The 24,043-nt window shown below is 38.5% G+C and overlaps 1 long non-coding RNA gene across 1 annotated transcript; it reads left to right on the top strand.

Moving 5' to 3' along the window:
* Window positions 1–20,271: 20,271 nt before the first annotated feature.
* LOC145086829 (uncharacterized) lies at window positions 20,272–23,225 on the top strand. Its single transcript, XR_013700655.1, has 5 exons — window positions 20,272–20,970; window positions 21,189–21,316; window positions 21,511–21,626; window positions 21,949–22,455; window positions 22,981–23,225. It is a non-coding gene; the product is annotated as an uncharacterized LOC145086829 (long non-coding RNA).
* Window positions 23,226–24,043: the final 818 nt, after the last annotated feature.

The following is a 24,043-nucleotide window of genomic DNA, read 5'->3' as shown; positions in this document are numbered from 1 at the left end:
AGACCAATTCTGGTACTTGGACACTGGAGCCTCCTTTCACATTACTTAAGACCTTGGTAAGTTACTAACACCAAGTTCTATTTCCTTTAATGGTGATTTATTTTTTGGTAATGGGAACATGTTGTCGATTACGGGTTCGGGTAATGGCTTACACATTACTCCAAACCACACGTATCGCCTTAATAATATTCTTCTAGCCCCTCACATAATAAAAATATGCTTTTTATGTGAAAATTTATTCGTGAAAATTCAGTTTCCGTTGAATTTGATCCTATCGGTTTTACTTTGAAGGATCTCAAGATTGGCAGGTTCCTTTCGCGCCATGAAAGCACCGGTGACCTCTATCCGTTCACTTCACTTCCACTTGTTTGTCTCACAACTTCAGCAATAAAGTGGCATGATCATTTCGGACATCCGGACACTTAAGTCATTGACACTCTGTTTAGTCGTTCTTTAATTCCATGTAATAAAGATATTTCAAAGTTTTTTTTGCAATACTTCCCATTTATCTAATAGTAAATGTTTGTCATTTGTTGCTTCTCATTCTTTTATAACTTCACCATTTGAGATTATACATTGTGACTTATGGACGTCACCTATCCTCAGTAACTCATCATATAAATATTACCTGGTGCTTATTGATAATTCTGCACACTATGTTTGGGTATATCCATTTAAATTTAAATCTAAGGCTTTTCCAACTTTTACTAAATTCCACAAACTTATCCAAACACAATTCCACAAATCCATTAAAGCTTTTCAATGTGATTTAGGGGGCAGTTCGACAACCATGAATTCCATATTTTTGCCCATTCTCATTGTTTCCTTTTTCGATACTCATGTCCTCAAACTTACCCCCAAAATGGCAGGGCCGAACGCATGATTTGACGCTTAAATGATAGCATTCATGCCTTACCCACTCATGCCAACTTACCTCCTTGTTTTTGGGTTGAGGCTCTCCACACCGTAGCCTATTTACACAATATTTTGCGTACTAAACGTGTAAAGCTTCTTACTCCTACATTTGCATTATATCAGAGACACCCTACCTATGATCATCTACGGGTGTTCGGATATACGTGTTATCCCAACATGTCCGCCATAAAACTTAACAAACTTTTCCCTCGGTCCATACATTGTGTCTTTCTTGGCTATCCTTCCAAGTTTCGAGGTTACCGGTGTCTTGACCCTATTTTCGGAAAAATTATATATCTCGTCACGTTCAATTTGACGAGTGATCCTTCCCCTTTGATGAACCAATACTGACCCAAAACTACAATATCCTATCTAATGATTCCAACACTTTTCACAATTTCTAATTTCCTTCCTCCACCTACCAACCTCCTACACCAACACCTCTGGCTACCCAATCCACCGTACCCATTGTCCTCGATCTAACTCCCGATGACTAGCCCTTAATTCCCACCTCCCCACCTCAGTCACCCTCTCCTACATCTTCTACTATTCCATCCGCTTCCACCACCCCTTGTAACACACACCCGATGACCACCATGGGTAAGGTTGGGGTCTCTAAGCCTAATCATGTCTATGCATTTCACTCCTCTCATATCTCTCCATTGCCCACCTCTTACATCAAAGCTTTAGCCGACCCTCATTGGCAACGTGCCATGATTAATGAATATAAAGCATTAATAGATAATAGCACTTGGGAGTTGGTACCTAGACCGACATCTCATCCACTTATACGGTGTATGTGGCTATTTTGCCACAAGTTTAAGTCAAATGGTAGCCTTGACAGGTACAAAGCCTGTTTGGTTGTAAACAGGAAGTCTCAAACAGTAGGAATTGATTGCATTGAGACTTTTTGCCCAGTTGTTAAACCGGAAACCATCTGCATCGTTTTATCTTTAGCTCTTACAAGAAATTGGACGATTAATCAGTTAGACATTAAAAACGCATTTCACCATGCACATTTGGAAGAAACGGTTTACATGCATTAGCCACCAGGTTTCGTAGACAACATTAAACCACAACATGTATGCCATTTGCGAAAATCTTTGTATGGTCTTAAGCAGGCACCTCGAGCATGGTTCACTCGTTTTTCGATGTTTATTACGTCACATGGTTTTAAAGGAAGCAGTTGTGATAGCTCCCTATTTGTTTATTGCCACGAGGATAAATGTAACATCCGGATTTTTAGAGATATGATTGTGTATGTTAAACTTGAGATTAAAAGAGAGACTCGACGAGTTAAGGGTCCAACACGCCAAGTCGAGTCGAGATTCTCCCGTGGATTTAATGAGTGGAATCAACGAGCCAGAGGAGGGACTCGCTGAGTAGGTGTTGGGCAGAGAAATCCTAATTTCCGGGGTTTGGTATCTTTTTAAAGGCACTTATAGCCTCATTTGCGGCTACCCTTCCTTGAGAGAAAACCCTAAACGTGCTTAGAGAGCCATGAGTGTTTTGGTGGCTAAAACTTGGAGTAGTCTAGTGCATCTCTTGAGGAGAAGAGGAGATCATCCAACCAGGAATCTAGAGAACGAGTGGATCTGGTGTAACTTCGTGCAAGGGCTTCAACAAGAGGTAAAAGCTTGCACCTTTCTTGTTATTTTGCTTAGATCTTGTTGCTTTGGAAGATTAGGGTTTCTTCCACCATTATTGGGACTTTGATGCATAAGGTCCCTTTTGAGGTCTAGATTTTAAATCTGAACTTTGTGGGGTCCAGAGAGTCCAAAGATTATAGCTTTATTTAGCCATACAAGAGTTATTGTGGTTAATCATCCTAGTTAGAGTTATATTGGCATTATGAGCCTTATATGCCACGTTTAAATGTAAAGCTTGCAACTTTACGTGACAATCGACCCTTAGAATGGTAGATCTAGTGTTTGGGGTGATGGATCTGCCTTAAATCGTTTGAATAAGGAATCTGATCGAGATGACTCACCGAGTTCATGGCTTGACTCGACGAGTCGGTGAGGGTTTGTCCTAATGGGTGATTGAGTGATAACTCGATGAGTTGGGGATCAACTCGACAAGTTGAGCTGGACTTTTGAGACTTCTGAGGATATGATGGGACACGACGAGTCACACAAGTGCACTCGACGAGTCGGGTCAAACATGGACTGTTGACTCGTGTTTGACTTCTGTTGACTTATGGGCATTGGTCAACATGACTAGCAGAGACCGTGGAGGGGTAAAATGGTCTTTTATCCACTTCAAAGAGTTAAAGAGAGGAAGAATAGCCTTCGGGCATTAAAGTTGTGATTAGAGTATCACTTAGAAATATTTATCCCTTGTGATTAGGTGGAGGCTAGTTTGAGATTCGGGAACGAGGTCTTTACTTGCTGCTTGTTAGGTGAGTCTTCTCAATATACATTACCTAGAGTGGTATCTATGTGCAGACCGTAGGGTCTTATGTGTATGTTAGAGATTGATGTGCATTGTGTTATATGTATGCTATGTGTTATATAGACCGGACCAGAGGGTCCAATGACTCATGAGGCCAGAGGGTCCTCGATTAGACCGGGACGGAGGGTCCAATGATATAGACCGAACCGGAAGGTCCAACGATATAGACCGGACCAGAGGTTCCAACGATACAGACCGGACTGGAGGGTCCAACGAGCTACAAGACTAGAGAGTCCCACTGAGACACATTGACCGGAGGGTCATACCGAGTTATAGCCTCGACTGGCTTATGTGTTGTATGTGTTATTTTGGGGAACTCACTAAGCTTCGTGCTTACTGTGTTATGTGTTATGTGTTTCACCTTCTTATCAAGATCGTGGGAAGGCACCGGCATGATTTGTACATACTGGCAGGAGAGTATGTTTTGAGATTCTGGGATATGTTTTATTGTGATAACATTCGATAAACATGAGATTTTGAGAATTTTATATGAGTTTTGTTGTGTTTGAAAAATGAAAAATTGTTTTTGAAATTCACGTCGTTACAAGTTGGTATCAGAGCCTTGGTTTGAGGGATTCGGATACACCTTCGAGCATATCTGAACTTAAACTAAGGACTTGAGAAAAGTTTTCAAAAGAAACAATTTTTCCAAAACGAGTAAAAGATTTCAAGAGGAAGTGGAAAAGAGCAGTGTGTACAATCAGCCAGCGCCCGAACGGTGATTTCCCAAATACCCTTACATTATGTGTTATGAGATATTATGAGATATTTATGCATGCTAGAGTAGGCTAGGTAATCATATTTAGGACTAGAGTGGCCTGATTTGTGATGCCTTAGCCTAGGAGTTGCTGCTATCTGTGATGCACTTTCGAGTATGTGCTGAGTGAGAGTATCCAGCAGAAATCCTTGTAGAGAGGGATTTGAGTATAGGAGTAATCAAGGAGAGATACCTAGATGAGCATTTGTGGAGCCTATCTAGAGAGTAGCTAGATACTCGGGGGGTAGAGTTGCAGAGTTTGGTGATATCTTTTGAGTATGAGTAGAGCAAGTGGAGTTATCACCTAGAGTGGGTTTTACGTGTTTATTTGATGCCCGAATGATGCTTGCTTCGTACTTTGTGGAATTCCCGATGATAGGATTCATCTACCAAGTGAATGTGACGATATTCAAGAGGTAGATGGCTGGCATCATAAGGAGTTTCTCAGCAGCTGATGGCAGAGGAGTGTGAGAACCTAGGAAGAGCCTAGGATGTGACCTTAGTCAGATGAGTACGCTGACAGAGTAGAGCATTTTGCTGGGAAGCAAGCACGAGTGTTGGGATTGGCGATTGAGAAGGTTGAGCAGCTACTTAGGGAATCTGGGATGGTCCGTGTAGAGAGTATGGGTAGATGTGGCAGCTATTATGGGCCCATACTACTGAAAGCAGGGGACCCATACCCGATGCAGGGAGTATTCTAGAGGATCTAAGTAGCAGATCGAGAGGTGGTGTCATGGTTCGAGTACCATGATAAGTAGCAGATCGAGAGGTGGTGTCATGGTTCGAGTACCATGATAAGTAGCAGATCGAGAGGTGGCACCATTGTTCGGGTACCATGATTCATAACAGATCGAGAGGTGGTCACAGGGTTTGAGTACCGTGACATGCGGCGATTAGTGCTCCTGGTATTACCGGTTATTCCATGGTGATTGTCTAGACTGAGAGCCGATGTGAAAGAGTATGGGGCCAGAAGGCCATGATGAACGAGTTTTAGAGAAGTATCCATTGACAGGGAAATCGAGTTAGCTCTGAGGTATTGTTTGTGAGATGCCAGCTGGAGTCGCAAGACTAAGGGATGAGTAGGGATGGTGTGTTATGGAAGAATACGGTCTGGGCTGGGCGACCGGCCGATAGTGGAGATGTCACGTTCTGTAACCTGAGTGGTGAAAATTATGTTTCCTGTGGGAGACGTAAGAGGTGTTGAGATTTCGGTTTCTGAGTTTGGAGGTGAGCCCTGTGAGATTGCACTGATAGTGATCTTCAATCAAAGTATATGACAGTGGGTCTGCCACGAGGTAAAGATATAGCTTGAACAGGTCATCGATGGGGACTGAGATGGTCAAGGACTAGGATACATCCTGCCAGAGTATAGTAGGGCATGTGTGAGCTGCAGCGTAGGTCGATCAAGAGGAGAATATCAGGGCGGTGGCTCTTAATATCCTTGATGAGTATCAAGAGTGATAATGTGGGTTCTGCTCTTATCATAAGTGTCGTGATGGAGCGTGGGTTGAGGAGTCGAGGATGAGGAGAATGATAGTTCACTATTTCCAGACTAAGAGTCAGGGTTGATACTGGACAGTTGGGAAGTCCGGTGATGGAATGTGTGAGATTCTGACTGACTAGAGGCAGTCATGATAGGAATTTCTGAGGACTCATCTGAGATTCGAGGTACTAGAAGTTACTTGATCTCTGTCGGGGGGATCATCGAGCTTTGCGTAACACCTTCCAAGGATAGGTGCGATGTTACTAGTGGAAACAGTCGATGGGATAGATTGTCGGTGCGCCAATTGGTGATGGTTCGAACCCTAAGTGGGGGAGAACCGGGTATTTTATTGAGGGGATCAGAGATTGTTCGAGAGCGGTTAAAGATCTGGATATAGAGACCTGCGGTGTGGATTCATGAGTCCAGGGCTATTGGTGATCGAGGCTAGGTGCAAAGCGTGATAATGCAGGTGGTATGTGTTTGAGAAAAGATGAGTGAATTGGAAGATTCTTTGTGGCCTGTGCTTTTCGGGGTTAGCATATGTCGAGTTCGAGTGCGACCGGGTCGCTATTTTGCGGATGCAATAGCGGAGATTTGCAAGTGAAGGTGTAGATTGTAATCTATACCCCCGGAAGGGCAGCCGTTGATTCGTCAACCAATTTCAAGGTTGGTATGAGTAGTTTCGAGCAAGGAATGATCAGTAGAGGGGGAGTTTCAGGTTTTCGACATCATATTCTGAGCCATTGATGATGCCTTGGTGTTTCGAATTGGCAGATGGAATACTCTGAGGTTGCAAGTGGTGTGAGAGGGAGATCGGTTGAGGGATTCTGCAAGATCAATGCGGTATCCAAGCATGGGGTCGTGAGCGTGAGATTGGTGGATTGGGTAAAACATCTTGAGATTCTGTGTTGGTGTACCGAGGTATCTGGGTATGATGTCCTTATTCGCAAATTATCCTGAGTTCTGGGTTGAGAGTTGGCAAGTGGGTAACAAGTAGCTATGATTCCAGTGAGAGCACTGCAGATAGTTGATGATTAAATGAAATGATTTAAGAAAGAGGATTGCAATCAGAAAAGGGGTTTCTCATGCCGGTTTCCGTCAGGAGTGGTGACGCTCACTTTTGGATGGGTATGTGTGTAACTATCTATGTTGGGTTGTGGAGTGTAGAATAATAGATGCAGTGTGTGGCGTCGACTTGAGGTTGAGACTGTCGGTAGTCAGAGGAAGTGCGGTAAGGCTGCAGGGAGCTGCAGCATCCATGAGTCAACGAGAGATTATTGTGATGTTGCGAGGAGCCATAGTACTCACCAGTCAGTGAGAGATTATTATGATGCTGCGGGGAGCCGTAGTATTCACTAGTCAGCGGGGGATTATTGTGATGCTAGGGGGAGCCGTTGTACTCACCAGTCAGTGAGAGGTTATTGCGATGTTGCGGGGAGCCATAGTACTTACTAGTCAGCGGGGATTATTGTGATGCTGCGGGGAGCCGTAGTACTCACCAGTCAGTGAGAGGTGATTGTGATGTTGCGGGGAGCCGTAGTACTCACTAGTCAGCGGGGGATTGTTGTGATGTTACGGGGAGCTATAGTACACACTAGCCAACGAGAGGGTGTTGTGATGAGTACTCTCTGGTCAGAGCAAGACGCAGATGAGTTTTAGGTTTGGGTAGCCCTAATATTTGAGTTTTTAGGAGCCTTGTGGTCGAACCAGTGGAGAGACTGGGGTCTCTTTGTTGTCGGGAATTGTTATACTCTGATTTGAGTTGTGGTTGTCACAACCCAAGGGAATTAGAGAAGAGGTATACGCACGGGTTGCGGGTTAGGAGTCATGAGTTGAGTGCTTCATTAGGACGAGTGGTTCCAACTTTGGGTCGGACCAAACTCTCGAGTTCGAGTTTGGCTCTGGTGGCGCGTTAGGTAAGCGAGATGAGATTCTGGATTCAGAGGTGGATTCCATGCTGAGGGGAATTGTTTATCATCTGATGTCTTAGACTTATATAGGTCAGTACTTGGGTACGGGAGGTACCGCGAGACGCACGGAACTATGAGTAGTAGATGACAGAGGTTGGGTTTGAGTAGATCTTCAGTTGGGAGTGTAGCATTCGCTTGAGGTGAAGCGAACTTCATGACTTGTGTGTCACACTGGACCGAGATAGTTGTATTGATAAAGAAGTCAGTGAGACTTTTTGGTACATGCAATGGGCAACCTTTGGAGGTTCAACTGTTGGGTCGGGAGATGACCTGGTGCTCAGTCTTGAAAAGGGATATTGAGAAGGGAGCTGAGGTTTATATTGTCAGATTTCGGGGGACGCTTCTGAACAAGCATGATCATTTTATGTGCCCAAGGTCAGGATGTTGAGGATTCGCTATTCAGAAGGGTTATGATTGCGGTACAATGGATGGTTCCCTGGTGTGATGTGATCCCTTTCATTCCTTGGTATATGATCTGGACTTGTTTTATCGGTCCCCACTATAGAATCCGAGGGACAGTGAGTTATCGGGGTTTGTATTTGAGGAGTGAATAACGTGATGACATCTTGAGAGGGATGTCTAGCTGTGTGTCAGGCTACTAGAGTTTCCAGATTCTTAAGATTCAAAAGGGGTAGCATAGTGGCAAATGGGTCTGTCCTTTTCCAGGGAGGAGTTCATGTTTGGACTCAGGTGTCCAGAGAGGGTGATAGTTGTGTGGTATGAGATCCTATCGATGAAGCAAGAATTGTATGTTGAGGAGCGATTTCGAGGGCGAAATCAAATTTAAGTGGGGGAGAATTATAACATCCGGATTTTTAGAGATATGATTGTGTATGTTAAACTTGAGATTAAAGGAGAGACTCGACGAGTTAAGGGTCCAACTCGCCGAGTCGAGTTTGGTTTCTCCCGTGGATTTAATGAGTGGACTCGCGAAGTAGGTGTTGGGCAGAGAAACCCTAATTTTCGGGGTTTGGGATCTTTTTAAAGGCACTTATAACCTCATTTGCGGCTAACCTTCCTTGAGAGAAAACCCTAAACGTGCTTACAGAGCCATGAGAGTTTTGGAGGCTAAAACATGGAGTAGTCTAGTGCATTTCTTGAGGAGAATAGGAGATAATCCAACCAGGAATCTAGAGAACCAGTGGATTTGGTGTAACTTCGTGCAAGGGCTTTAACAAAAGGTAAAAGCTTGCACTTTTCTTGTTATTTTGCTTAGATCTTGTTGCTTTGGAAGATTAGGGTTTCTTCCACCATTACTGGGACTTTGATGCATAAGGTCCCTTTTGAGGTCTAGATTTTAGATCAGAACTTTGTGAGGTCCAGAGAGTCCAAAGATTATAGCTTTATTTAGCCATACAATATTTATTGTGGTTAATCATCCTTGGTAGAGTTATAATGGCATTATGAGCCTTATATGCCATGTTTAAATGTAAATCTTGCAACTTTACGTGACAATCGACCCTTAGAATGGTAGATATAGTGTTTGGGGTGATGGATCTGCCTTAAATCGTTTGAATAAGGAATCTAATCGAGATGACTCACCAAGTTCATGGCTTGACTCGACGCGTCGGTGAGGGTTTGTCCCGATGGGTTGATTGAGTGATAACTCGGCGAGTTGGGGGTCAACTCGACGAGTTGAGCTGGACTTTTGAGACTTCTGAGGATATGATGGGACTCGAGTTTGACTTTTGTTGACATTGGGGCTTTGGTCAACAAGAGTAGCAGAGACCGTGGAGGGGTAAAATGGTCTTTTATCCACTTCAAACAGTTAAAGAGAAGAAGAATAGCCTTCAGGCATTAGAGTTGTGACTAGAGTAGCACTTAGAAATATTTATCCCTTCTGATTAGGCGGAGGCTAGTTTGAGATTCGGGAGCAAGGTCTTTACTTGCTGCTTGTCAGGTGAGTCTTCTCACTATACATTACCTAGAGTGGTATCTATGTGCAGACCGAAGGGTCTTATGTGTATGTTATAGATTTATGTGCATTGTGTTATATGTATGCTATGTGTTATATAGACCGGACCAGAGGGTCCAACGACTCATGAGGCTAGAGGGTCCTCGATCAGACTGGGCCGGAGGGTCCAATGATATAGACCGAACCAGAGGGTCCAACGATATAGACCGGACCGGAGGGTCCAACGATACAGACCGGACCGAAGGGTCCAACGAGCTACGGGACAGGAGGGTCCTGCTGAGACACATTGATCGGAGGTTCATACCGAGTTATAGCCTCAAGTGGCTTATGTGCTGTATATGGTATGTTGGGGAACACACTAAGCTTCGTGCTTACCGTGTTATGTGTTATGTGTTTCAGGTTCTTATTAGGATCGCAGGAAGGCGCCGGCATGATTTGTACACACTGGCTGGAGATTATGTTTTGAGATTTTGGGATATGTTTTATTGTGATAACATTCGATAAAATGAGATTTATAGAATGTTATATGAGTTTTGTTGTGTTTGAAAAATGAAAAATTGTTTTTGAAATTCACGTCATTACATTAAACTTGCTTATTTACTTTTATATGTTGACGATATCGTGCTCACCGCCTCATCTACAGAGTTTCTTCACAACATCATACAAAACTTATCTCGATAGTTTGCCATGACAGATATGGGCTCCCTCCACCATTTCCTTGGCATTACTGTTACTAGAGACGCAACCGGTATCTTTTTGTCTCAGTCACAGTATGTTAAAGACATTTTGCATCGAGCTAACATGACCTTGTGTAAACTGTGTGCTACACCAGTTGATACGTCCGCTAAGCTTAGTGCAACTGACTGGCATACTCCTTTCAGACGGTAGTATTTATAGGAGCTTTGTTGGAGCTCTGCAGTACTTAACTTTCACACGTCCTGACATCTCCTATGGCGTTCAACCGGTTTGCTTATTTATGCATGCTCCTAGAGAGCCGCACTTGGCTTTCATGAAGAGGATACTTCGATATATACAAGGGACTACTGACTTCGACTTACGACTTCACAGCTGTGACAACCCAATACTTTCCAAGTCAGCAAAAGCCAAAACCGATAAATAAAATTTCGAGTTTATTTATTTATTTACGTTCGTGAGGGTTAGTAACTAATTTAAATTATATAAATAATGTTTATATTTAAATTTATATAATTTCGGAATCAAAAACACTCAAAAATCAATATTTTTCCCTTAAATCGCAAACTCTCGTGACAACAAACTATTTTCGGCCGAAATCCTTCGGACCGAAAATATATTTTGGCCGAGAACCCTTTTCCGGCCGAAAAGCCATCCGTATATAAGTTTTTCCTTCGAAAACTTGATCATTTCTCACCTTTTTCACTCGAAAATATCCACATTTTGCTCCCAATGATCATCCAAGAACATTTAAACATTCACGAGAAAACCTTCAAATCTTCATATTTTCACCAAGAACACCAAGAACATCCTTCAAATCTTCAAGTGACCGAAAATAGCCCAGGACCGAGAATCTGCGTCCGGCTAAGAACCATTTTCGGCCGAGAACCCATTGGAACCGAAAACTCTTCAACACTTATACAATTTTCGTTAATCATTCTCAACACAAAAACAAGATTTTCTAACACTTTAATTAATGGTTTCACCAATTTAAATACAATTATGTGTTTAAATATTATTAGGATATCGTTAGTTTCGCGTACGCCAACTCGAGGGTCATCTCTTCACTCCCGTCACCAAGTCACGAGCACATACCAAAAGTGAGTTCATACCCAGACATTTTCACTGTTTTATAATGTTTTTAGGGGGGGATACAAGTAAAACACAAGGACTTTTGTGTTTTTATACAAATGATTTCAACATTTTCAAAAAACCTTTGCAATTGATAAAAACATAGATTTCACTACAATATTTTCATAAAATACTTAGATATTTTAACCCTTTTGTACCATGTAGAGCATAAGGGTGTTTTTCGTACATACAACTAAACTGCAAAAGTTTTCAGTACAGTACAGAACATACAATTAAACTATAATTGGTATAGTTTGGGAACACTGCACTACTTTTAATGATTCAATACAAGAAACAAGAACATACATACAAACTATAATAGGTATAATTTGGGATACACTACATTATTTTACAAGTTCAAGAATATTATTCAAAAACAAACAAATAAACTATGGTAGATATAGTTTATGGAACACTATACTATTTCCTGGGTATAAGGGATCTATTACTAAATAATTATTTAAGTATAATTATTTTACATTACAAGCACATTACTACAAGGTTATACATACATTTTCCAGTAGAAGAGAACACTACAACACTACATGTAAACTAGTTAATGCATGGTTGTGAGGCACTACTTCAATTGTATCCACCAAGGTACGGAACTAAATCATATACAGTATAACCAGAGTCTCCTGGAGGGAGAGCATGAGATTTGTGTATAGATCTATACGGGACTGACAATACTACACCTGAACTGCTAGCTACAGTTAGGCAGGCATGCCTAGGGTGACAAATGTCATAACATTCTGATGCCTGATGAACGTCGTAGAGGTCACTAGGTCACATCAAATATGGTTATATGAAACTCACAACAGTATAAACTAAACATTTGTTTATGGGATGCAACTCTTCAAATAGTTTTATTTTAACTAATAAAACTACTATACACTACAACTAGAGGATTTTAGGGATACAAACAAATGGTTTTATTTTAATTAATAAAACTACATTACATTACTACTGGTAGTAACCAGGGATTCATACAAAGGTTTTCATACAGAACAATACTATACATTTTTACTGGTGGTATCCAGGGATTCATATACAAGTTTTCATACGAGTACATTATTATAGATTACAGTCGGTGTTATCCAGGCATACATACAAAGATTTTTATACAAAGGGTCTCATAACAAACATTACTACGATACACTATTACAAAATACAGTAACAAATGTACATTTAGTCTTAAGGTCTAAGACTACTTTTCACTACTAAAGAAAATACTGGATTTTCTTGAGAAACATACAAACGTTTACAAAGATCAAAGATAGGTTTCCATTACAAAATCTTACTTATGAACTTACCAACTTAAATGTTGATACACTTTCAAAATCACTTGTATCTCAGGGAACCAGTAGACAGGTACACCCACAGGTTTTGAGAAGATGGAGCTTTTAAAGTCACGTCTTTTATACTTTTTTTTATACATTTTGATGTTATACAAACTATGTATCGAACAAGATGTAAATTCAACGTTTATCAATGTAATGGTTGTGTTTTCTTTGATTACTATTATGAAATGGTTGTGATGTTGTACATGACGTCCTCGTCCCCCGAACGTCTCCGCCGTTCCGGTTTGGGGGTGTGACAACAGCACCCCCGACACTTCGCTTACAACTGGAGGATTTCAGGGATACAAACAAACGGTTTTATTTTAATTAATAAAACTACAATACATTACTACTAGTGGTAACCAGGGATTCATACAAAGGTTTTCATACAAAACATTATTATACATTTTTACTGGTGGTATCCAGGGATTCATATACAAGTTTTCATACGAGTACATTATTATACATTACAGCTGGTGTTATCCAGGCATACATACAATGAATTTTATACAAAGGGTCTCATAACAAACATTACTACGATACACTATTACAGAATACAGTAACAAACGTAAATTTGGTCTTAAGGTCTAAGCCTACTTTTCACTACTAAATAAAATAGTGGATTTTCTTGAGAAACATACAAAGGTTTACAAAGATGAAAGATAGGTTTCCATTACAAAAGCATACTTATGAACTTACCAACTTAAATGTTGATACACTTTCAAAATCACTTGTATTCTCAGGGAACCAGTAGACAGGTACACCCGCAGGTTTTGAGAAGACAGAGCTTTTAGAGTTACGTCTTTTATACTTTTGTTATACATTTTGATGTTATACAAACTATGTATCGAACAATATGTAAATTCAATGTTTAATAATGTAATGGTTGTGTTTGCTTTGATTACTATTATGCAATGTTTGTGATATTGTACATGACGTCCTCCGCCCCCGAACATTTCCATCGTTCCGGTTTAGGGGTGTGACAACAGCACCCCCGAAACTTTGCTTATAGCCTACTCTGATGCTGACTAGGGGGGTTATCTCGATTCAAGGCTATCAACTTTAGGTTATTGTGTTTATCTCGATAATAATCTTGTCTCTTGGTCGTCAAAACGACAACCTATAATTCCTAGATCCAGCGTTGAAGCTGAATATCGAGGTGTTGCAAACATGTCACACCCCAAAACCAAGAACGGCGGAAACGTTCTGGGGCGGAGGACGTCATGTAAGGTAATCACAACACAGTAAATGTAAATAAGCAAACAACATCATCCATTGCATTAAATATATAAATTTAATACATGCGTGTTCTGTACAGTTTTAGACACCAAAATATAACGTAAATCAAAATAATAAATTGATGAGTCTTGAGTGCGCTCCATCATCTCAAAAGCTGGCATCGGTACCTGACTACTGATGACCTGAGGATACAAGTTATTTTGAAAGAGTTTATCAGCATTAAGCTGGTGAGTTCATAAGTATTTTAGTGTCAATGTTTGTAGTCAAAAACGTTTGAACCTGTCTCAATGTATAAGTTTGTAAAAGTTTGAATCTCTCATAAAATCCTATATTTTCTATAAAAGTAACCTTCTACCAAGGCTAAACTATTTTGTAAACTCGTCTGTTGTAAAAGTGTGTAATTACCCAAGTATAACTATCATTTGTTAAAATATAGTTTGTACATTAATGCTTAAGTGAGGTTTTCACTAAAATATGTAAAGGGGTAAATCATTGTAGCACTGTAGCTTGGTATAATAAGACTACTGTTGTACTAAATACTACTACCTTAAACCGGATTTATATTAAGGTATAATGTGATAAATTGCACCATGCTATCGACTGGTAACAACGACATAAAGAACGGTCGTAATAACGGAATGACGTTTGGCACCCGCAGACCTGCAGGTCCGGCTGTAGCTAGCAGCAAGGTGTAGGATAGTCAATCCAGTATAGATCTATACGCAAACTCAACGCTCTCCCTCCAAGAGAATTCTGGCTACAACTCGGGCCATGACATTTAAGGCATGCTCCGATACAGTGGATCACATTTGTTATCGTGTTCTTGCATATGTGATGAAATGTTTCTCGTTCTAGTATAGTTGTATATGTTCTCATAGTATAGTTGTATATATTCTCTTCCTAGTATAGACTCATGAATGAACTGACTCATTGATCTAGCAGTTGTAATCGTATGATTCTGTGTTACCCCGATGGTAACTTGCTAACTGTGCGTCTAGTACGTATGATTATGGAGTACTTTTATGTCTATATATGTATATTTGATATATAATTAATATGGAAACGACCTTCGGATGGTCACCCGAAATCCCACCAGACCACATCCAAATCGAGGAAAAGGAAATAGGGTGGATGGCCTTCCTAAGCCCTTTAAACATTATTTATACATCTATACATATATGGGCATGCAATTTATAATATAAAAGCATAAATAAGTTTTTATAAGACATTTGAAACATAAGTATTATTTTTAAAGAAAGATCGACTTGATGTCAATCTATAGAACAAATTGAAGGCGTAGGGTTGGTTAAAACAGTTTAAGTATAAGGAACATTGGTTTAAATCACAGTTGTAATATAACTTGAAAAGTAAATGGGTTTGTAAAACATTTTGAAGTAAAACGGTTTGTTAGACAGTTTGAACAGTGATAAAATCACTGGCTTCCCCTAGTTATTAATCACACGTGATTAATGCAATCACATGTGATTGAAGCAATAACTATAAGTATTTAGCTTGTAACCCCCCCCCCCTTGAAAGCATATAAAAGCATTTAGAATATTTAAAAAGGTTGATTAAGGGGTATGAAACTCACTTGATTGATTGAAGAAAGCGAGATGGAAAACCGGGCAGAGTTTCGTTTCGGAAAACGGATTTTTCTCGAGATTCTCGGGAATCTCGGGAGTAAAATCGACCCTCGGGACTTGAGCAAAAAGACCAGAGCTTCGGGTTTGAACGGGCACGAAAAACGAGGCAAGATCGAGAGAGAAAAGAGAGAAGTGAGCAACATTTTCGGAAAGCCTCGCATTCTATTTATAGGAAGGCTGAACCGCCTCCGAACGCGGGGCGTACGCTCGTACGCAGCGCGTACGCGTACGTCATGCATGACCGAAGCCTCGACTGCCTCGGCTTCGGATGGGACGGGTTGCTGGGTACGCGGGTCGGACGAGACGACGGGTCGGATGGGACGGCGGGTCGGACGGGTCGAACACTTCGGACGGGTCGGATACCTCGGATAGGGCGACGTGGACGATCCGAAGCCCTTGATCTCAGTACGTAGGGCGTACTTCGGTCCTATCCGATGACTCCCCTTCGGATAATACCGGGAGTTTATAATTAAATTTATATTTATTTTAAATAAACTTCAAAAATTCATATCTCCCTCATACGAACTCCGTTTTTGACGTTCTTTATATCCACGCGAAGGTGAGACCATAATCTACAACTTTCGTTTAGATTCCGTTGGCAAATTCCGAAATTATTTTTATTATTTATTTATTAAAATGACGTGATTAAGGAATTTCTTCAAAAATTCATAACTTCCTCATCCGAAGTCAGATTTGGACGTTCTTTTTATGTACGCAAACCTTGATATGATTCCTACTACTTTATTTACCCGAATAAGATTTTAGGAAGGTTACATTTTGACCTAAATTTGATTGGTTTTACATTACGTTGACTCGAAATATCGGGTTGTCACAAAACATCGTCGTTGAAACAAGTTGGCTCTGGAACCTTTTACTTGATCTTCACGTTCCTCTACGGCGAGCCACGATAGTATATTGTGTTACTGTATCCACAGTATACTTATCAAATAATCTTGTGAAACACCAACGAACAAAACATGTGGAGATTGATATTCACTTCGTTTATGAGAAGGTTCAGTTGGGTCACATTCGAGTTCTTCATGTGCCATTTGCACATTAGTATGTTGATATTTTTACCAAAGGACTTTCAAGACATCTGTTTTAGGACTTCTGCGACAGTTTGAGTGTTTGTTCCATATCCCACACAAACTGAGGGGGAATATTAGCGGAATATATATTGTATATTAGCGGAATATATATTGTATTTATTATCATATATGTATTGTGAGGAAAGTCAATAATCCTCCTTATTTAGAAGATTTAAGTTAGGCATACATGTATTATATATTGTCTCGATAGTCAGTATTATATATTGTCTCGATAGTCAGGACAAACACCCTCATGGAATATACAATACATAATATTGGCTTTTATATTTAACATCTAAGTAGTTAGTACTCCTTGTGAAACATATTTTACTTCATCTTTAATATTAATAGTGATAACTTATGATCAAAATTATCTTTTTGAGGACAATGGTTTGAGGGTTGTCCACGTCTATTGATTTAATGTATAGACGTGAACCACATAAGTTTTCATCTGCATTATCATCCATATGAACCACCTTGCCTCCATTTACTTGCTACTTTCTTTAAAGATTCATGGCTTTAAGGCTTTATCGGTATACCTCCAACATTAATCCAAACTAGCCTTTTCTTTTAACATAATATCTTGTGATCTTGAAATTAAATCTTCAAAAACTCGTGAATACCATTCCTTTACTTGACGTTTAGCGTTTGCATTAACATTCCTATCAAATTTTGCTATTGTGGTGGTTAGTTTATGATTTTCGATCCAACTTGCGAACATAAGAGTGTCAATTCATTAACATCCTCCACCTTACTAAATCGACAAACCCGAAAAACAGTTCAAGATTTGATCGTAATCTACAAACAAAGACAACCACAACTTATCCAAATTCATCAAACACATCCCCTAATTGTCAATTCCTCATGTTTGTAGGAAAACTTGTAACGTATAAAGCATGACTAATATGTGTAAGACCTTATCCAACCCACCTCCATTTTTTATCCCAAAATGAAGTAAAAGTGGGGTAAATATTGTATCATCTCTAACCCTAATTTATTTTTACCCCATATATATATATATATATATATATATATATATATATATATATATATATATATTCGTTCTTAGTATATTTTATTCATGTAACATACATAGATTATCAAGCACATCCCTTGTACTAGTTAGGCTTTAACAAATATATAATGATGTCACGCTCGATTTCCAATGTATTTATTTTATTTGTTGATTGCTTAAATATTTTTGGTTGGGCCTTGGAGTCTTTGGACTTTTATTATTTTGGGCCTTGGAGTCTTTGGACTTTTATTATTTTGGGCCTTGAGGGGGTGTCATACGTTGGGCTACCACCCTACATACGTTGGGTGTACTGATTGAAGTTGGACGTGGATGCCATGCACATACGCACTACATACTGAGGAGTACGCGCAGCATATGTGTCCAGAACCAAAATCCTACATTTTAGGGTTTTAGCACTATATAAAGAACATTATGCCTTAAGGACTAGCCTCCCTCTTATCACTACTCAGCCTCCACGAAACCCTAATTCCTGTATTGTGTGTTATTGTGCTTGGAAGGTCCCTTGAGTGTGTTCTTGGTGTTTTGATCCATTTTCAAAGGAAGTGAAGGTTGAAGCAAGGTGGTGGTTCAAGGAGAAGTTTGTATATCTGAGTTGTTTCCTTCATTTCAAGCTCTTGCAAGGTATAAAGTCTTGAACTTGATACTTCATAGCCTAGATCTCTTTTGGTTAAGTTTTTGGACTTTTTTTGGTCCCATTATTGAGATCGTATGAGTCCATGCCGTTTTTAGAGCTTAAGTTGCTACTCTTGGTCTGGTTTGGGTCCTAGAATTATAAAGTTGCCATCTTTGAGATCTTAGATCATCCATGCATGAGTATTGGTCATTTTTATGGAAGTAGATTGTCTTATTTCAAGTTTGGGTTCATTTGGGGGCATGCAAGCCATCAAGTTTTTGACTTTACGGTCTAAGACACTTCATATGATTAAGATCTATAATTGGAACCCTTGGTCTTAAGGAATTAAGTACTTTGTGGGATTATGGCTTAGTGAGTTGGTACACTAGGTGTACAATCTCCTACGTGCAGCGTACAAGCCATGCAACCTGTACGCTTAGCATATAGTTGAGTATGCCTCATATACTCACTGAATTGGGCTTCGTATTGTTGGGCCTCTGTTTGGGTCACTTTCATGGGTTGGTGACGTGGTTCGTGGTGGACCATCTGGAATTGGACCATTTGGGCTAGAGAAGCATTATTGGTCCTTAGGCTAAGGCCCATGAGAAGGGATTAGGCCCAATTGGAAATTAGGCCATTTGTTGGATTGTTTAACTTTTAGGCCATTAGATGTGATTTAGGATTTCATTCTTGGAACAAGCTAAGATTGATGTAAAATAGTTTTTTTACCCCAAGTAGGGATTTTGGTTATGAGGTAGATCCCAAATGTTAATCAACTTTTATTTGGTAATAGATAGCTCGGGGAGCCATAGGACCAACATTTAGGGATCATTCGTTTCGATCATCTTTTCAAGGTGAGTTTCCTCACTGAGTATTGTGGGTTAAAGGCACCAATGCCGACCCATGTTTATGTTATGTTAGTATGCTAGTTGTCTTCGTGAGTCTTGCATGTGTATGTGTTTATATGCTTTCCGGGCTAAAGTCCGATGTCGGGCGAGGCTCGATGACTATTTGTATGCTATGTATCTATGTTACATGTGTAGTGTTTATTTGATAGATGTTATATGCATGCTGGGCAGGGCCCGATTTACTTTCGAACTCAACTCGATTATCGGGCGGGGACTGATGACTAGGTGGGGCCCATTATATGCTTATTGTATGTATGGCATGTGGTAGCTTGGGGAAACTCACTAAGCTTTATGCTTACGATTTTTAGTTTTGTTTCAGGTACTTCCAATTCCAAGGGGAAGAGTCCGAGTTGACTGCATCACACATACCACTAGAGTTTTGCATTTGACATTCACTCTGATTTTGATAACACTTGATGTATTGATTTTGTTGTAATGAATGTTTGACATTTGAAAATGCTATTTTATCTATCATGAGAAAATGAAATTTTTGGGACCATATTTTTCGGATGTTTCAAATGATTTTAAATTGATTATGAATATATTGAAAAACATTATAACTAAATAAGATTGTATTTATAACACACTCATAAATAAATATTATGCATGTATTTATATAATTATTAAACATATAGTTCAAAACACTAACACATATTTTATGTGTTGGAATATATTTCCTATAAGTGATCAACCAATCCATTGTGTGGACCGAAATGTTATTTTTTATCTTTATTATATTTATATCGTGCAAGAAATTAATATATATATATATATATATATATATATATATATATATATATATATATATATATATATATATATATAATGAAAAGTTTTAACAGTACTGTAGGATTTTTGGCAAGAATGGTCCCTGTATTATTGTTACTCTTTTATTAATGCTGAAGAAAAGGAACAGTGAAGTTCCTTGGCATTTGGCAAAAATGGTGCCCTGTTTATGGGTGTATGTTAAAAAAATGTTCATTTTCAAATTTGGGTCGTTTACGTAATTTTCTATATTCTTAATGGACACGTTTTGTTTGGGTTTTGCCTCACTGTTTTGTCTGCCAATCGGATTTCGATTTGTGTAATTTTCTTCCCTTTTTGCCTCTTATTTTCTCCATTGTTAGGAAACAACTTTCCAGTTCCTTCCACCTTTCCTTCACACCACTACTATTCCCTAAAATCAGATAACTACCGCCTCCACAGCTTCTTTTGTTTTTAACCATCAAATATTTCTTCAAAGAGGCGATGCTTTGTCTTGCCTGCTTTCATCTTCTTTTCTTTCTGCACGATGTGTTCCGTATCTGCTATTCCATTCTTTGATTATGCCATAGCGGAGGCCGGTGACACTACATCCTTATTATCGAAGGAGTCGATGCATAGATGCCACTAACGTCTTCTTCGGTCCAATTCCATCTCTGGTGCTTCACCGTTGATTCAGATATCGCCTAGCAGCCTAAAACTACCAAGGTTCCATCGGACGACAAGCACATCGATTTAGTTATCCACAGTAAGAAGAGGTGGGATGTTACAGGAACGATGGAGACCATCTTCCTGCTCCGCTTTTTCAATATCATCGAACTTATTGCCACATCGGTCCTACCGTCGGTGACGTGTTGGGGGTGTACGCCAACGGTGGTTACGGCAGCGACAAATGGAAGGCTGCTTTATACACAGAAAACCCCAGATGTTTGATGGAATGTCCCTATGGAGAAAACAAATGTTGAAGCCAGTCAGATGATGCCGAATACAATAAACTCTGAAAACTGATTTACTTACATTTTGGTAAAGATCTGGTGATTATGGATGATATTGTTTCTACATTTTCCATTTTTTCTCAAAAATAATCCATATGCTAGCTATAAGATTTACAATCTTATTGAAAAATTTTCAAATGACGATCAATTCCTTTGCATCTTCTTTTTATAAAAGTACCATGGAAATGAGATTTTATTGGCAATTTGTGCACAAATATACTCATTTTCAGAAGGCTTCATTCTCAGAATCCAATATTGATGAGAGGAGCCGTGAAAATAACTCCAAACATGAAAGAAATAAACAACTGGAAACAACTCTTCTTGAGAAATCAAATACTTTGTCCTCCATGCATAGTGAAATTCAATAACGCGAGGTCAGTTTTTAAACTTTCCTTTTTATTGTTCGCATGTTTAGTAATTGACTTCATGTCTTAATTCGATGTCTGTGTGCAAGACTTTTTTTTTATTGAGAATTATGGTATAAGTTGTCAATACATTTTCTTACTCTTTAGTTAAAATATGTTCCATGTCAAAAAAAATTAATTTGTTTTCTGATTGTATTAAGCAGTACGAAAGGCGCGAAGTGGGATGAGGCAAATCTGAGGGAAATTGAAGCAAAGAAACCTGTAAGGCGGAAAATTACTGAACCAAAGACTTTGTATCATCCAATGCTTGATTTTGATGGTAAAATTCCATTTATACCCTCTTCATTTCCAATCTATGTATTCTTTATCACATGTCTTAGTTTGAGCTTTAATCAATTTTACACAAATCCTTTTGTATGCAATAATGAATCTTAAGAAATTTTGGGGTTTATATATTTTCCTTTTTTGTGTTATGATCATCTTAACCCATTACACCATTTTTAACACCTAACACCGAAAGGTACATTCTTTTTTTTAATTACTTATATAGATTTTATTAGCTTTTTATAAATTTGGCTATGTTTAATTCCAGTTAAGCTTATTATTTTCGAGATTTATTTTTTTCTTTCCTGATGTTGCAGCCATTTGTGTTGAGCAAGAGATGAAACTGAAAGGTAAGTATTCACGAATATATTAGAATAAGATGAAGAACACACGACGTTGGACGCAAAGTGTCACCCAAATGAGCCTGCAGTGTTTGAGTTAGTCACATTTGATCTCATAGTGTTTTGTAACGATTTTTTTTCTTCACACTTGCTTAAAATCTTTGCTATTTGACTCGGACCTGTTCTAAAAAGTCGAGGTATTTCGAATTGTTTGTTGACACAGACAAAGTCAGGGAAAACCTTTGAAAAATTTTCAATATCGAACCTTGAACATATAATAGTTCCGAATCGAATCTCTGTGTTTCATTTGTTTTATAACCATCATGTTGAATGAGTTTGTAAGTAAGTGCTCCATATGCTTACTTGAATGATATGCTTCATTTAATCCATTTTCATAATATGTATATTCTTATTACACATATTTTGTTTTACTATAACAATGGATATTGTTTCAGGGAAAACACAGCTTGAGAAACGAAACAGGTAATCAAAACTTTTATTTGCTTATATTTTGGTTCTTAATAGTTATAATATGTGATTTAAAACTCCAAAAAAAAAAAAAAAAAAAAAAAAAAAAAAAAAAAAAAAAAAAATCTTCTTTTCATAAGGTCAGCCATCTTGGAGCTTTTAAACCGATACTTTCCTTCATTCATTCTTTAAATGCTTTCAAAGTTATGGGTGCTAGGAAAGGTATAGCTAATGAAAACAAAAATTTATTCAACTTATCTACCCTGTTGATTAACATGAGTTTAAGGGATATGATCTCAAGATCATGGGAGGATGTGACAAAGCTTCATTTTAAAATTAATATCTTAAATTCTAAAATGAATATTTTATAGCATTAAAAAATGTTTCTTGAAGAAGGTGACAATTGAGATAGCCGGTGGAGGTGCATATTATTGATGGTCTAATTTTTTTTTTTTTTTTGCCGCTAATTCACACATACCTACAACGAAACTTCATTGCTCTCTGATGATTGATATTTTTTGTATTGAGCTCTGTTTGCAGCTTGAAGTGTCAATCATATTTCAAAGCTTATGGTTTTTGGATCATGGTTTAAGGCATTTACAACTTCACAACTTGATCAGTTAACTATAAAAGCTACAATGAATAGTGGAATGGAATGAACCATCCCATTCCATTGTCATGTTAACTTGGCTGAAAATAAGAATGAATTTTCATTTGTTTGTGTATTAACATATACCATCCTACTTTTATTTCCTTACATTCACTTAAATGAGTTATTATGGCTCCGCCTCTTGCAAACAGTCGAACACAAATCCAACACCCGCAAAGCGGGGGTACTTTACTAGTTGGAATTAATTGTCTTGATCCATGGTCATTTCAACCTCTATCAGTGACAATTCTCTTGCAACTTTAGTTGGTACGACAAGATCACGTTCCTGTTTTATTATAATATGTTATCCTAATTGTAAGATATATTCCAATTATAAGCTTTTATAAAATATGTTACAGTGTTTTAATTTTTTATATGTATTTAAATTTTTCTATGAATACATTACATAAATATTAAACTTTACATTTATGATTAATTAAAATAATTTAATATACAACATGACATTGCAAATATTAAATATTACGTTTAATAATATTTAGTAGATAAAATAAAATATAAATGTATAAACCTAAGAAAGATGGATTAAAACCGACAACTGAAATTTTAACTCCATTTTTTTAGAAATAAATAATGATACTCCATATTTGAAGTAATACTATTAATTTCTCGAAAAATTGGATGGGGTTATAGACAAATTGAGACAAAAATAGGATGGAAATAATGTTAGGATGGGTTGGAGATGCTCTAACATTAGTGATCTTGGAATTCACATACCGCATATTACTCACAATTATAACTGCCGAAAACCTAACCACTGTTTTCTATAGACATGTCAACGGGTTGCATCCTCAACCATCACCGCCGAAATTATCTCGTCTCGTCGCCCCTACCCCCAATTGAATTTGGACTGTGTTTTTTTTAGGGCTAAAAGAAGTTTTTGGGTATAGTATTTATTCAGAGTATAATTTTACAGGTTATAAACAAAAATGTTAT

Source organism: Lactuca serriola, chromosome 2 (genome assembly GCF_051521515.1).
Source record: "Lactuca serriola cultivar US96UC23 chromosome 2, Lser_US96UC23_V15, whole genome shotgun sequence".
NCBI lineage: Eukaryota > Viridiplantae > Streptophyta > Magnoliopsida > Asterales > Asteraceae > Lactuca > Lactuca serriola.
The sequence above is the reverse complement of the archived record's forward strand: the minus strand, read 5'-3'. Positions and strand labels throughout refer to the sequence as shown.